Here is a 16083-nt window from a genome sequence, read left to right on the forward strand (position 1 = left end):
ACGTCCTTTCTCAGTTTCTTAGAATCTGATTGGACTTCAGAGACAGACTTATGTATGATCTCCATGTTATCATGCAAAGTTGAGTTGTCCTGAAGAAGGAATCTGAGGTCACTCAGCTTGACCTCTTCAACCTCGTCACAACGCCTGCTGAGTGCTCTAACTTTCTTATTACACATTTTGACAAGTGTGTAGAGATCACTCAGGGCATTAACCATTTCATTTCTGAGCTGGGGTAGTGATATTACCTCATTTGATTGCTCCTCGTCATCAGATGTAATGGAGGGGTCAGCATGCTCAGAGATGCACGGCTCAGCAAGTTCATCAGCCATAAAACAGATCTTTGCTGACTCAGTGGCATCAGCTTCTGATGATGAAGACTCATCACTGTCGCTCCATGTTGCCACCATTGCCTTTTTGCCGTTCTTCATTTCTTTCCTCAGCGTGGGGCTGCTTGACTTGATATGGCCAGTTTGATGACATTCAAAGCATGTAATGGGCTTTGAGTTGTCCTTCTTGTATTTGCTGTCGATGGACTCAGCTTTATACTTATCAAACTTTCTGTAAGGCTTCTTAGAATATTTGTCATTCTTTCTGAACAGCCTTTTCATCTTCCTGGTGAACATAGCCATCTCCTCATCATCTATTGAGCTCCCATCAATGGAGTCAGCTTTCATGACAAGAGACTTTTGCTTCTTGTCTTCAGACTTTTCCTTCACCTCGAAATTCTTCATCGAGATCTCATGGCTCAGCAGTGAGCCGATGAGTTCATCATACTTATAGGTGGTTAAGTCTTGAGCTTCCTCAACAGCGGTCTTCTTTGCTTGCCAGTTTTTAGGAAGACTCCTGAGAATCTTCTTGACTTGTTCTTCCTTAGTGAAGATCTTCCCAAGTCTCTTGAGCTCATTGATGATGTTTGTAAACCTTGCATTCATGTCAGATATTCCTTCATCATCGTTCATTTCGAACAGCTCGTATAGTCTCATCTACTGGTTCACCTTGGACTCCTTCACTTTGTTGGTTCCTTCGTAGGTGACCTCCAACTTCTTCCAGATCTCTTGCGCTGACTCACAACCTGATATTTTATTGTATTCTGCAGCATCAAGCGCACAGTGAAGCATATTTATAGCCGAAGCGTGATTTTGTAGCTTCTTGAGATCATCCTCTGTCCATTTGGCCTCAGCTTTGACAACTGTTTGGCCAGCCACAACTTCAACAAAAACAAACGGGCCTTGGACTATTGAAAGCCATGCACTCATGTTTGTTGCCTGAATAAAGTTTTTCATCATATTCTTCCAGAAGGTGTAGTTAGACCCAAAGAATAGGGGAGACCGAGTAATGGACAGCCCCTCAGGTAAGATCTGAGTTGTCTGGTTTCCTGGGAGAAACCGAGTGTTGTTTTCAGCCATAGTGGGGATCAGCTCAAGGTAGTTAAACCTTTCACAGTGAGCTTTCAAGCTCTGATACCACTTGTTGGTCCCTTATAACGTAACAAGTTAGTTCCAAGGGGGGGATAGGAACTATTTAAAATTTACGTACGTTAAGGCTGACTTCTTTTTCTTTTGAAAAGGATTAAACAGCGCGCTGAGTAAGTAAGACACTAGCTTAGTCAACTGGTGACTAAGTCAGCTTCTTTCGTTGAGTCAGGAGATAGCACTTTGAGTCTATTCCTGAACTCAGATACTCAATACACACAACTCAGCGTGACCTCTTTACTTGGTCAGTTTTGTTTAAGCAAGCAATATGTATATTAAGGAGTTTAAGGTTAGAAAGATGTTACTCAGCAGATTTATCCAGGTTCGGCCTCTAAGCCTACGTCCTGTCCCCGGAACACGTTCCGAGCTTTCGAATCCTCTACTGAGCACTTTAACGGTAGAGTATGAAACCTTTTACAACTTAGAAGCTGAGTATAACAAGAGTACCTTCCTCTATACCTCTACTCACTCCTAATCTCTCGCTGAGTACTATAACCGAGTACTCAGCCTCTCCTTTCTAATCTCTAGAAATGATAAAGATTTGTCATAAACAACAATTGCTAAGACACCTTAGATGATTGAATAATCACTCTAGACTTTTACACGAAAGATATAGAATTTGGTGTAAGTATTTGCTTTGCTTTTTCTCACAGAACTTTGAGTAGAATTTTGGTCAGCGTAATGGCTTGATAAAGTTCTGTCTAATTTGAAGCATTTGAAAGGCCCTATTTATAGAGACGTCTGAGGCATCAATCATTTCAAATTTCGAAATAACCGTTGGAGGGAAACGGCTTCCTGTCATTGTCACTCAGTCTTGCTTAGAGCTCTCGGCCAATCAGATTTGAGTATCTTCTGTCCTCGGTCAGTGTTGAGCAGCTTTTAGTCAGCTCGGCAGAATGTCTCTCCATTTATGGTAAGGTCAACTAGACAGCGTCCTGTGTCTTCTGAACTTTACCCAAAGTGGAAACACTTTGTCTGGAAGTTGTTCTTGCTCAGCTGCTGTCTTGTACTCTTTGTCGATTCAACTCAGCAGCTTCATTCCGAAGTTGTTCAACGAAGGTCTTCTAGATCCTTCTCTCGTTGAGCTGCGTTTTGTTCGTAACGACAGCGTTTTGCACATGCGGGCCGAGTGGTCTTGATCTGTTTGACTTGGGCTTTGACTTCCATATTGGGCTTTAAGCCTTTTAGTCTTTATGTCTTATTGTCAAATCAAAATCATGTGGAAAGGTGTTTCAACATTAGGCAAGTTGGTCCGGGCCAACGAACCTGATGTGTTATTTTTGATGGAGACTTTATTAGATGAGAACCGAATGGAAGGGATTAGAAGGGTGTTGAAATACGAGATCTGTTTTGCGGTCAGCTGTAGAGGGAGAAGTGGAGGTTTGGCGGTTTTATGGAGAAATAAGGTTGCAGCTGCTGTTAATAGTTACTCAAATCACCATATTGAGTTAATAATTACAAATGCGACTGACGGGAATTGGAGATTTATTGGATTTTATGGTTTAGCAGACAGAAATAAACACAGAGAATCATGGGAGCTAATTCGAAGATTGCATTCTTCCTCAAATTTACCTTGGGTGATGATGGGAAATTTCAACTGCATCCTTCAACAAAATGAAAAGATTGGAGGAGCCCTATTCCCAAATTATCTGATGTCTGATTTTGCAGATATTATTGCGGAATGCAATATATGTGAATTAAACATAGAAGGGAGTCGTTTTAAATGGGAAAGGGGCGGGGAACAAGAGGTTGGGTCCGGGAGAAATTGGATAGAGCTTTCGCTAGTGCCAATTGGATTCAACGTTTTAACAATTACAAATTGAGGAACATGATTGCAGATTATTCCGACCATCTACCTGTGGTCCTTAATCTCGCGGAGAAAGCCGCAAAGGTGGGAAGGCGTAGATTCAGATACGAAGCAGCATGGGTGACGGAAGAAGGTTTCGATATGCTGGTCAGAAACAATTGGCTAACTAACCAGAGGCTGTCCACCACTGAAAGGCTAGAGTTTTGTGCAAAATCCATGTAGATGTGGAGCGCTAAGTTCAGAATTGATTTTAAGGGGCAGATCATCAAATTAAAAGCCGAAATGACACAACTGAGAGATAGAAGTGATAGGAAATCTGTATTGAGGTATCAGAAGGCCCATCAACGGCTTCAGACAGTTCTTGAACAAGAATCTATTTTCTGGAAACAAAGAGCAAAGGCTTTTTGGATCAAAGACGGATACCAGAATACCAAATTTTTTCATGCTTGTGTGAACGCCAGGAAAAGACAAAACACGATCAATTGACTTTCGGATGAGTCAGGTACGATTATTTCTGAACCACGAGCTCTTGGAGATCATATACGTCAGTATTTTCATCTTTTGTTTGCACCGACTATTGAGCGATTTCCGCAAGTGCACGGTATACGCTTGTAGTAATAAAAGATATCGATCCCACATGGAATGTTTTTTTAACAAAACTTATTTACAATCGGTTAATTTACTTTAAGGTTTATAATATGGGAAAATCGTTTAATCGGTTTTGGTTTTGAAATTGCTAGAATGAGAATTAGATTAGAATGTGAAGATGTTAGAAAATATCTGATTAATAATGAATTTGCAAAACAGGAACGTTTTAGTACTTTAGAAAAGTAAACAAGTATATTTGTTTGCATTAAGCAAAGAAAACAACTTTAAACTTTGTACGAATTATAAAGATGAAATAAATGATGGAACCTCTAATTAATAGGCTTTGAACGCGACAAAACCCTTATCCGGGATAATTGCCCTTAATCAAATTAAAACTCTACCGAGATAATAATTTGCCTAAGTGTTCAACAAAGTTTCCTTGTAAAGATTTTGGATTAAATACGTTTTAATGAAAACACCAGCAGTCACTTTAGTGGATTGGTTACCATAAGTGCTGCATAAAGATATATCGAATAGAACAGACTTTATTAGATGAAATATAAATTGATACAAGTTTACAGAGAACATGGAGCATTGAATTCTTCGATGGTGTGCAAGTGAACGGGTTGTCAATCCTTTCCTTGGGTTTCGTTAGAGTTTGTCAAGCTCAGGGGCGAATCCTCTACTCAATCTTCTCGCTGAATCTTCATAATAGAGACTGGGTCGGTCCACTACCAAAATGTAAACTAAACTGGAACAATGTCTAAACGCTACTGATTTTGTTATTATTTTGTAAACAATGTGTGTACATCATATTGCTTTTGAACAGAATCGAAATCTAACTTCTGAATCACTTGATTCGGAATTTCTGCATAAATTCTACACTAATCTCTTTCTTCTACGCATATATCACACTATATCATTATTATTCTTCAACTCTCCATCAACTCTTTATTTATAGATGCTGAAGAGTCTTGATTGAAGTGTCGTGTCCGTTTGTGAAGGATCGTGTCCGCTACGAAAGGACGTCTTTATCCACCCGAACGATCGCGTTTCGTCGAAAACGAAAGTGTGTAACTAGGCTTCTAAAATCTCCTGCTCGTACCGAGAATTATTAAATTCTCTACCGAGAATGGGGGAGCATCAATTGTACTTCGGACGAAGGGAAGAAAGGCTGAAGGACGCGTGTCGCGACCGTGAATTTGGGGGCCGCGGTCGCGGCGCGGAGCTTTTTCGGTTTTTCAGCTTTCGTTCGTGTCCTCGACTTGGCGTTATTAATTTTCATCGTCATCGACTCCTTTTGTAGGGTTTTTCTTCTATTTTTGAGCTCGTTTTACTCATTTTTTGGATTTTACCAAATATTTATGTACCTTGCATGAAAGAAACATATTCGAGAGTAAAAGTATTCTAAATAGGTATAAATAGCATAAATTCGTAGCAATATTGATGTAATTATTTATGATATTTTAGGTATATTTTGGGCTTAACAAATCTCCACACTTAAACTTTTGCTAGTCCCGAGCAAAACTTTACTGAATTTATTCTCTAACTAATCTCTTTATGAAAATAAAACATATATCTCTGTATTACCTTTTAAATTAGTTTAGCCGAAAAGACTTACTTCGCATGGAAAATTTATATGCAAAATATCAAACTAACTTAGTATAATATACGATATATCATTCGTCTTGTATTTCCAATTTTGAATTGAAGCATTCGGGACGAAATAAGCACGCATGTTATTGAGTTTTTCATCTCAAGGTATTTCAAAGCACTAAAATTTTCTTTCCCAAACCTAAACTAATATATAAGATATATTAAAATGAATAAGTACTTGTTTGTAATTTATTTGCTTAGTTACGCCCGAGATAAGGGTGGTCTTGATCGTAACTTTATACGTATTTTTATTGCTTTGTGTTTGCTTAAGAGGTACCGACCATGCCATGGGTGGACACAATCGTTACTTTAAACTTATACATGCTTAATTTTTATTATTTTTTTGCTTTTAACGTTCCTTCCATACCTCGATTGTGATAAGGGTGGTCGCAACTATGGCCAAAAGTAAACGGTACTTAATTATTCTTCCCTTTCATACCTCGATTGTGATAAGGTTGGTCTCAATCGTGGCCAAAAGTTAAGAATTCAACTAATTGATTAATTAATTTGAAACATGAAATTGTAACTTGGGAAAAAGAAAGATAGCACGTTCATCCTATATTGACTTAAAATTCAACATGTATTATGGCTAAAGTTTCCTTAAAAACTTCAATTAGTGTTAATGTAAGACGAAATCAAACCGAGCTAAAATTGTTAGTTCAATTTAATGTCTATAAACCTAATTGAAAACTTAAAATAAGATTTATTCTATCATGAATTGCATGATATAAAATAGAGATTGAATAAAGAATTTTTACTTAAATACATTCACTCGAGACAATTTTACTTAAAAATCGTATCGGAGATTTATGAAAAATATGAAAAAAATATTACCCGTATAGAAATATAATTTCTAACGATAATGATAACCTAAAAATAATCATATTAACTTATGGTTAATTTTAAAAACATATGAAAATGTGTTGCAATATATTAGTGTTGAAAAAATAAAATGTGTTGCATTTATTCGTTTTGCAAAATAATATTTTCGTTGCATTTATTCGTTTTGCAAAATAATATTTTCGTTGCATTTATTCGTTTTATTCGTATATGTGGAAATGATATATGTATATCTCCTCCCACACTTAAATTGGACCATGTCCTCATTGGTGCAAAAATGGAGAAAACATAAAAAAAAATAAATACGAAATAAGGCATACGAAACAAAGATTGAAATTGAGAAAATTAAACATTCAACATAAAATTAAAAATGGAAAATTGTACCAAACATAGAAAAACGATAATTGTACCAAATTATAACAAGATAAAAATAAAATGAAAGAAAAACAACCTAAGCTTGAGGTGGTGAATCGGGAGGTGTAGGTGACGATCCCACATTGCGGCGTCGGAAAAAGGAAAGCATCCGATGCCGAGTCGAACGATGTTCACGCCTCAAAAGGTTGAGGTTGTCATTCATCACTATATTGTTTTCAACCAAATCATCAATTCTCAAGTTCATTTGACGATTGTTGGAATTGATTTGGTCCAAAATCCTCCGCAAATCTACCGGATCGTCCGTTGCTTGAGGTGCTTGGGGTTGTGCTTGAGCCGGTGGTTCATCGTCCTCTCCTTCCACCTCTCCGCCGCCTTCGGTACCTACAAATTATGAACTTGAAGCGCCACCACCCATAGTGCCACGAAGATGGGCAATTCGGGTAGCATATGAAATAAAGACGGGAGGTCTTTGCGGAAGCAATAAATGAGCTCGCTCAAGAGCCGAGATGTCCAAAAGCGGAACATACCCATGGTAGGTGGTCATGTCATAGTCGGCCAATTCACCCCGAGCTCCCAACACAATACCGGTGATAAAATTACAAAGAGAGATTTGAATGGTACTAGCCCTCGAAGCACGGAACAAATTATCAAACATTATGCCAATGCTATCAATCCTTAAACCTTTAAGCAAACTATCCAAAACATACAAATCCCGAACCTGAACCTTTGAACTCTCAACACGACCAAACAAGGAGAAACTCAAATACTTATGAAAGAAGAACACACAATTGTCCTTAATCAACTTGCTTGAAGTGTTTTTGGAATTAAAATAATCTTGGTCCGAAAGAGTTTGCCAAACCGCATCATTATCAAAATCTTTAGGCTTATCATAAAAATCAGAAGTAGGGAAACCAAACATATTTCCCATTGCTTCATAGTTAATGGTGTAAGGTATACCATTATTCCTAAAAGAAATTGAAGTTTTCTTCTTATTCATGGACAAAGTGACCAAAAATTCCACCACATATTCATTAATACGCGGAAAATGCATATTAACGAATTCTTGCCAACCCAATGCTTCAACAAAGGCATCAATTCGAGTAGAGAAATTCAACGTTCTTACCGAATGGAAGTCTAAGAAGTGCATATCAACAAATTGGCGGTCGGCTTATGAAAAATGTTTGAAATGAGCGGCTTCTTCCTCCGAATAGATGTCAAAATAAGCTCCACATTGAACCCGAAGGCGATTAGCTTCCGTAACAGCGGGCTTGTTACCAACACGCTTAGTCCTAACCATGGTGATGGTGCTTGGTGTGTTTAGGGTGTGAGAAGAAGAAGAAGAAGAAGAAATGGAGAGAGAAAGCAAAGCTTGAAGATGAGTTTGGGGTTTGGAATATGGAAGTGATTGAATGGAAAAGAGGATAGAAATTGGAGTGAATAAATTGGGAAGACAAAAAGTAGATTTTTGGAGAAGAGTTTAAAGTAAGGGATTGGGTAAAAATAGAGGTGATGTGAGGTTTGTGTAAGAGGTAGGTTTATATAGGGTTGTATAGGTAGGTGAATAGGTAGAATAGGAATAGGAATAGGCAAAATTTGGTGGCAAAATCGGATGGAAAAGGGGAATTTATACGCGTGTCGCGACCGCGACACGCGAATTTCAGGCAATATATTCACCCTGAAATCTTGCCAAAGTTGCTGCTCATACCGAGAATTAATAAATTCTCGGTAGAGAATTGGTAAAAATGCCTATTTTGGTGCCTTTTGACATGGTTTGTGCAATTTTGTTGAGGAAATGGTTCCTGAACTTAATATGAAGGGTTCCTGCACTTAAAACTTAAATAAATGACATTAATTGCAAGGAAAACCAAAGGTTTTACCTTAATAAATTGAATTAAAGTATAATAAATTGATTTATGAGTAATTAATGAAACTTAAATGTTCATTTATGCATATAAGTTAAGAGAACCATATTAAATGCATAATAAGTGCATGGTAATACATATTTAATACATGAATTGAATTTATTAAATGATAACTTAATTTATTAAAAATAAATTGAGTTACAAATGGAATTAAATGTGGATATACGTGTGGAAAAATAGAAAACCATATTTGTTCAAGGGAATCTTTTTATCTTAATTTGATTATGAAAAATTAGAAAGTATCCATATGAAATATGCTAAGTATAGATAATGGATCAAATGGATAAAAATTAAGAATTGAACTAAATAAGATTTTTATTATTGTAACATATGTACAAATAATGAAAACAAATCAATAATTAAAACAAAACAAAAAAAAATACATACAAAAACAAAAATGAAAAACAGAAACTATTCTACATATTCATCCCTATCTAACGGGATATTTCTGGCCTTAATACGATCAATTTGAAACTGCACGAAAGTTTCACGTTCTGGTGCAGACAAAAATTGAGGCCCTGCTCGAAAGACACGTTTCACAAGTCCTTCGTGCTCGAGAAATTCACAGTCAATTGTCGGGAAGAATTCATCATCACTCCAGGGAACATCAATAGTACCCTTTGAACCGAGAATTATTCCACAGATTATATTGCCGAACCCAATCTTCTTATCTTTGGATCGAGAGGCGGCGACAAGACCTTCCATCAGAATTTTGGAAGAATCCACTGCATTGCCCTAGAATATATCTCCAAGAACATACAAATCTGTGTCACGGACCACACTACTGAATGTGCGCCCGAACAAACTGTGACACAGAAATTTGTGTAAATACAGCATGGAATTGGAGCGAAAAGAATGATTATAGGCGAGTTTTGAATTGAATCGCCAGAATCCAGTGAGCATTCTCCAAATGTCCGAGGATGTCATGTCTCGTCCAGGATGACGTTTGATTGTATCCCTCGGGGGAAAACCAAACCAAGCATACAACTCAGGATAGCCGAAAGTGAAGATTTCGCCTTCTCGACGAAAACTGAGACGTACTCGTCGTTTATTAGTAAAACGCACGGTACAGAAGAATTCGAGTATCCAGTCGCCTATTATTGGAAATCGCATTTCGGCGAATTTTGTCCACCCTAGGCGCTCCATATAGCGGCTCATGTCATCAGAAATGCCTAATTGGCTATTAAGAAATTCATCCATATACAACATTCCGGTGAAGAATTTGTAACGGTGATTCCAATAACGCCTACCTTCATCGTGATTGAAGATAGGAAAAGGCGCCCCATATCGCTTGGATAAGTCTGGGCGTTTGTTGATTGAGGCAGCATTGTGCCTAGGTGATTTGTATTTGGTAGGCATGGTGCAAAGTTAGTGTTACTTTAGCAAAGAACGGTGTTTTGTGAAGAAAAATTAGAGTTCTGACAAAGATGAAAAGAATTGTAACAGAACCTGAATCCTCTAAGATTAATTTATAAGAGTTGAAGATGAAAAGAGGTATCGTTTTAATTATGAAAAGGTATAAATTGCACCTTTCGGGAATGAAGAAACTTAATGTTTCAATTGCCAAGAGGTTTGTCGAAAAGATTAGAGTGTTTCAGACCTGAATAGTGCAGGAAACACGCGTGTCGCGACCGCGAATGGCAAAGCCGCGGTCGCGACACGCTGATTTCCTTGCGAAAATCAGGCGTCTAAGCTACCTTCTGATTCACGGTAGAGAATTTAAAAATTCTCGGTATGAACAGAGAAATCCGAACCTGTTTGTGACATTCTTAAATAAAGGGATTCTCGGCAGGGAATTCTAAATTCTCGGCAGAGAATTGCCTGAAACTTCAAATTCATCTCAATTTTCTAAAAATTAAATCTAAAATCATGAAATAAAAATATTTTATGCATTTAAATCATAATATAAAGTCATCTAATCATAAAAATGACATTTTAATAAAAATAAAATAAAATAAAATAAAATATAACAAAATAAAATAAAATAAATGAACAAAAATTTAAAAACAATAACAAAATAAACTGTGTAAGAAAAACTGAGTAATTTATATGTCAGACAATCTTGTTACGAACTCAATTCCTAGTTGGGAAATATTTTCGTAATAGATTTTACATCGATTACCATTAACTTTGAATCGAACTCCGGTAGGACCTTCCAGTTCTAAAGAACCGTAATCAAATGTTTTTACGACTAAATATGGTTCTAACCATCTAGACTTAAGTTTTCCTGGAAATAAACGAAGTCGTGAATTAAATAACAGCACTTTATCCCCAACCTTAAAGTGTTTGACTTTAATTTTGGCATCATGCCATTTTTTCACTTTTTCTTTATAAATCTTTGCATTTTCGTAAGATAGATGACGTAACTCATCTAACTCATTCAAATTGAGCAAACGTTTCTTACCTGCTTGTTGCAAATCAAAGTTTAGTTCTCTAATAGCCCAATAGGCTTTATGTTCTAATTCGACTGGCAAATGACATGCCTTACCATACACTAAACGGTACGGAGTCATTCCTATTGGCGTTTTAAATGCATTACGGTATGCCCATAGCGCATTATTGAGTTTAGAAGACCAATCTTTTCTAGAAGATGAAACTGTTTTTTCGAGAATCCATTTGAGTTCTCTGTTTGATATCTCCGCCTGACCATTTGACTGAGGATGGTACGGCGTTGATACGCGGTGGCGTACTCCATATTTTTTCATAAGCGTTTCAAAACTCTTGTTTATAAAATGAGTACCACCATCACTAACGATAACTCTTGGATAACCAAATCTACAGAATATATCGTCAAGAAAATTAACGACAACTTTAGAATCGTTCGTCGGGGTTGCAATTGCTTCAACCCACTTCGAAACATAATCGACGGCAACTAATATGTAAGTTTTACCATTGGAAGGGGGAAAAGGTCCCATGAAATCTATTCCCCACATATCGAAGACTTCAACTTCTAATATGGTTGTGAGGGGCATCTCATCTTTCCTTCCTAGATTTCCTGTTCTTTGGCACTTATCACAACGAGTGATAAATGAACGGACGTCCTTAAACATCGTAGGCCAAAAGAAACCGCTTTCAAATATTCTAGCTGATGTCTTGTTAACTCCATTATGTCCTCCATAAGAGCTAGAATGGCATTCTGACATTATGGATTCGTATTCATTTTCACCAACGCATCTCCTAATTATCCCGTCACCACAAGTCTTGAACAAAAGGGATCTTCCCAAAAATATTGTTTAATATCGAAGAAAAATTTCTTCTTTTGTTGGAAATCTAATCCTTCCGGAACAATATTGGCTGCAAGATAATTAGCAATATCTGCATACCAAGGTGACATGGCACTTTTTATTTGATAGATGTGTCCATCAGGGAAATCATCTCGTATACCGGTAGTTTCACCTATAGGACCGTTTTCATCTTTAAGTCTCGATAGATGATCGGCGACAAGGTTTTCAACTCCCTTTTTGTCTTTAATTTCTATATCAATTTCTTGTAACAATAAAACCCATCTAATTAGACGTGGTTTTGCATCCTTTTTAGCAAATAAATATCTTAATGCTGCATGATCAGTATAAATAATAACTTTTGAACCTAATAAATATGACCTAAACTTGTCACATGCAAAAACTACGGCTAACATTTCTTTTTCTGTTGTGATGTAGTTTAATTGTGCACCAGACAGTGTGTGACTTGCATAATAAATGACATGAAGTTTCTTATCTTTTCTTTGTCCTAAAACACATCCGACAGCTAAGTCACTTGCATCACACATAATTTCAAATGGTAGATCCCAATCGGGTTTAGCAATAACAGGTGTACTGACTAAAGCTGTTTTCAATGTTTCGAATGCTTTAACACATTCTTCATTAAAATCAAAGGTTGAATCTTTCATGAGTAAATTAGTAAGTGGTTTGGAAATTACAGAAATTTTTTTAATAAATCTTCTGTAAAAACCAGCATGTCCTAAGAATGATCTTACTCCCTTAACAGAAGTTGGAGGGGGTAATTTCTCTACTACTGAGGTTTTTGCTCTATCTACTTCTAATCCTTTTTCAGATATTTTGTGACCTAAAACAATTCCTTCGTCAACCATGAAATGACATTTTTCCCAGTTTAATACCAAATTTGTTTCTTCACACCTAGACAGAACTTTATCCAAGTTTTCTAGGCACGAATCAAAAGAATCTCCATAAACTGAAAAATCGTCCATAAAAACTTCCATGATATCTTCAATGAAATCATTAAAAATCGCAGTCATACAACGTTGAAATGTTGCAGGTGCGTTACATAGACCAAAGGGCATTCTTCTATATGCAAATGTTCCGTAAGGACATGTAAAGGTTGTTTTATCTTGGTCATCCGGGTAAATGTATATTTGAAAAAATCTGGAGTAACCATCAAGAAAACAGTAGAAAGCATGACCAGCTATCCTTTTGATCATTTGATCAATGAAAGGAAGAGGAAAATGATCTTTCCTAGTTGCTTTATTCAAATTTCTATAATCTATACAAACCCTCCAACCAGTGGTGGTTCGCGTAGGTATTAATTCACCTTCTTCATTCCTTACAACTGTTATGCCTCCCTTTTTAGGTACACAATGGATTGGACTAACCCATTCACTATCCGAGATAGGGTAGATGATTCCATTGTCCAGAAGTTTAGTAATTTCATTTTTTACTACTTCTTTCATGTTCGGATTTAGGCGTCTTTGCCTATCCGCTTTAGGTGGCTTATCTTCTTCTAAATGAATTCTATGCATTAAAATACTTGGATTAATACCTTTTAAGTCTGAAATTTGCCAACCCATACTTCCTATCCTATTTCTAACAACTACTTTCAATTTCTCTTCTTGAACTTGTGTTAGTTTGTTAGAGATAATAATAGGTAGAGAATCGCCTTCGCCTAAGAAAGCGTACCTCAAATGACTTGGTAATTCCTTAAGTTCTAATTTAGGTGGAACTACAATTGAAGGCGGAACCGGTCCATCTTCTCGAATCAAAGGTTCTGGGTCCTTATCTTCTAGTTCCTCGCTCATTATAGGTTCTATTATTTCTTCTTTTTAAACAATGTCATTTACACATTCTTCAATTAAATCAAGTTTCATACAAGCGAAATCTTCCATAGGATATTTGATCGCTTGGTTCATATCAAACTCAATCTTATCATCTCCTATTCGTAAAACTACTTTCCCTTCCGACACATCAACTAGAGCACGTCCCGTGTTCATGAACGGTCTACCAAAGATTAGCGGACAATTTACATCATAAGCAAAATCTAAAATAACGAAATCGGTAGGAAAAATAAATTTGTCAACTTTAACTAAAACATCCTCAATTATACCGTATGGTCTTTTAGTGGTTTGATCCGCTAATTGCAAAACCATATTGGTACGTTTGATGTCTTCTTCTAAGCCTAACTTATTAAAAATAGATAATGGCATCAAGTTAATGCTTGCTCCTAAATCACAAAGACAACTTGGAAATTCAATATCTCCCAATTTACACGGAATGGTAAAACATCCGGGATCCTTGAGTTTAGTGGGCAAATTGCTTGACACAATCGAACTGCAATCCTCAGTTAGTTAAATGGATGAAATTCCTTCCCAACTGATTTTCTTTGAAATTAAATCTTTGAGGAATTTACCATAATTGGGAATTTGCGTAATTGCATCCATAAATGTTAAATTAATATGCAAATTTTTAAGTTTGTCTAAAAATGTTAAAAGTTGTTTGTCATAGTCCTTGTTGCGGACTTTGTGTGGAAAAGGTGGTTTGGGTACAAAAGTTTTCGTACTAGAGTCAATCGGTGCATCTTTTTGTTTTAATGTATCTTCTTTGGGCTTTGGTAAATCAGTTCCAGGTAAGGTCGAATTTCCGGGCATTTCCGGGCCTAAGTAGTTTTTCCCTGAACGAAGAGTGATAGCCTTAACATGCTCTTTCGGATTTTCTTCTGTATGGCTTGGAAGACTTCCCTCTTTGCGGGATGGAATTGATTTAGCGAGTTGTCCAATTTGAATCTCCAAATTATGGATGCTGGATGATTGGTTTTTAATAAGCTGATCGAATTTATTCTCGATCCGTTTAAAACCATCGTCGTGATTACTTATTTTTCCGCTCATCGCATCAATGAATTTGTCGATTTTAGAAGATAAAGTGCTAATCGTATCTCTTGATTGATTTTGATAATTATTAGTATGATTTTGATTAGCATTAACATTATTGTTATTATTATCTCTCCAGTTAAAGTTAGGATGTTTCTCCATCCAGGATTATATGTATTGGAATAAGGGTTATTAGTTTGGTTTTGTCCTTGGACAAAGTTTACCTGTTCAATTTCACTCATACCTTCGTAATCCACATCCGTTCGGATTGGTTGACCATTAGGATCACACGGTGCCATAAACCTATCAATTTTGTGCGACAAGGCAGAAAATTGGGCTTGCAACATCGCTACTGGATCAAGATTCACTATACCTTTAACTGATGATGTAGTTGAGGATGATAGTTTCGCTGATGGTAGGTGTCCACGTTCCGCGGGCCACATACTGCTGTTGATTGCCATTTCCTCCAAAAGTTCTCGTGCTTGGGCAGATGTTTTTTTTATGAATAACCCTCCAGACATAGCGTCCAATGAACCTCTAGTTGTAGGATTTAGTCCATTATAAAATGTTTGCATTAAAAGTTCAGCGGGCAATTGGTGGTGTGGGCATAAACGTTGAAGTTCTTTAAAACGTTCCCAAGCCTCATATAGAGTTTCACTATCATTTTGAGAAAAAGACGTTAACTCTTTAATGACTCTTGCGGTTTTTGCTAAAGGGAAAATTTTTGATAAAAATGCTTGGGCTAATTGCTCCCAAGTCTCAATTGATGCGGCTGGCATAGAAGTTAACCATTCTTTGGCTCGATCCTTCAAAGTAAAAGGAAAAAGGCGAAGATTGATTGCTTCTGCAGTCACATTTGGTATTTTAAAAGTGTCACAAATTTCTAAGAAATTTGTCAAATGGGTATTAGGATTTTCGTTAGGTAACCCGTAAAACGTTACATTATTTTGCAACATATTAAGCAACGCAGGCTTAATTTCAAATTGGTTTGCATTAATTTGGGGTCTAACTATACTGTTTGTTACACCGGCCACTCCTGGCCTAGCGTAATCCATAAGTGTGGCCATAACTTCTGGCTCGGTAATTTTAGTTTTTATTGGGGTTTGGTTTTTTTTTCTTTTCTGTCTTGTTCTTTTTAAGGGTTCTTTCAATTTCTGGGTCAATAGGATCTGGTGACATGCCCGAACTTCAAGAACTGCGCATGAACTTGAAAATTCGCACGAACCGAAACTACCTACAAAACAGAATTTGAAAAGAAAAAAAATAAATATGTTAATAATTAAAAATAAATAAAATGTAAAAGTTTGAATAAGTATGAATAAACCT

The 16083-nt window shown here is 36.7% G+C and overlaps 1 non-coding gene across 1 annotated transcript; it reads left to right on the forward strand.

Moving 5' to 3' along the window:
- Positions 1 to 15348: 15348 nt before the first annotated feature.
- Positions 15349 to 15455, forward strand: LOC136207671 (small nucleolar RNA R71). Its single transcript, XR_010676801.1, has one exon. It is a non-coding gene; the product is annotated as a small nucleolar RNA R71 (small nucleolar RNA).
- The last annotated feature ends 628 nt before the right edge of the window (positions 15456 to 16083 follow it).

The sequence above is a fragment of the Euphorbia lathyris genome, chromosome 9 (genome assembly GCF_963576675.1).
Source record: "Euphorbia lathyris chromosome 9, ddEupLath1.1, whole genome shotgun sequence".
Taxonomy (NCBI): Eukaryota; Viridiplantae; Streptophyta; class Magnoliopsida; order Malpighiales; family Euphorbiaceae; genus Euphorbia; species Euphorbia lathyris.